Source organism: Fragaria vesca, linkage group LG4, assembly GCF_000184155.1.
Source record: "Fragaria vesca subsp. vesca linkage group LG4, FraVesHawaii_1.0, whole genome shotgun sequence".
In the NCBI taxonomy this organism is placed as follows: Eukaryota; Viridiplantae; Streptophyta; class Magnoliopsida; order Rosales; family Rosaceae; genus Fragaria; species Fragaria vesca.
The window spans coordinates 16146114-16146602 of record NC_020494.1 but is presented as its reverse complement, the minus strand read 5'-3'; positions in this window follow the sequence as shown (position 1 = coordinate 16146602).

The window sequence follows — 489 nt, the reverse complement described above, 5'->3', positions numbered from 1 at the left end:
TCTTTCCTCGAAACCAATATTACTAGACAAGTAGAGTAGTAGACATACATGTTTATTTATAAGGAAAAATAGCTACGAATGGTTCATTCCAAGGCAAAAGCCATACAATCAAATTATGCCAGGTTAAATAATAGATAAACTCATAAACTCCACTACAAACTCAAAGAGTCATTATTCAATGCAAAACAGAAAACCTATTATACATTATAGGTCATTACTCGATACAAGGCAGAAAACCTGCCATAATACATATTGCTTATTTCATCCCAAAATAAAGTGCTTTATTCAAACCAATAGTTTCACCAACAGCACATAGTGGCCATCAGGCCATCTGTGAAACTATATTAGAGAACATATATAGATTTCTCGACGTACAGAACTACACGAGACTTATTTCACGGTAGAGAGCTTATAGGCATATAGGCTTAAACAGGCACCGGTTCGATGAGGAGAGAAACTATAAAACCCTTGAGTCCAGCTTCCGCGTTG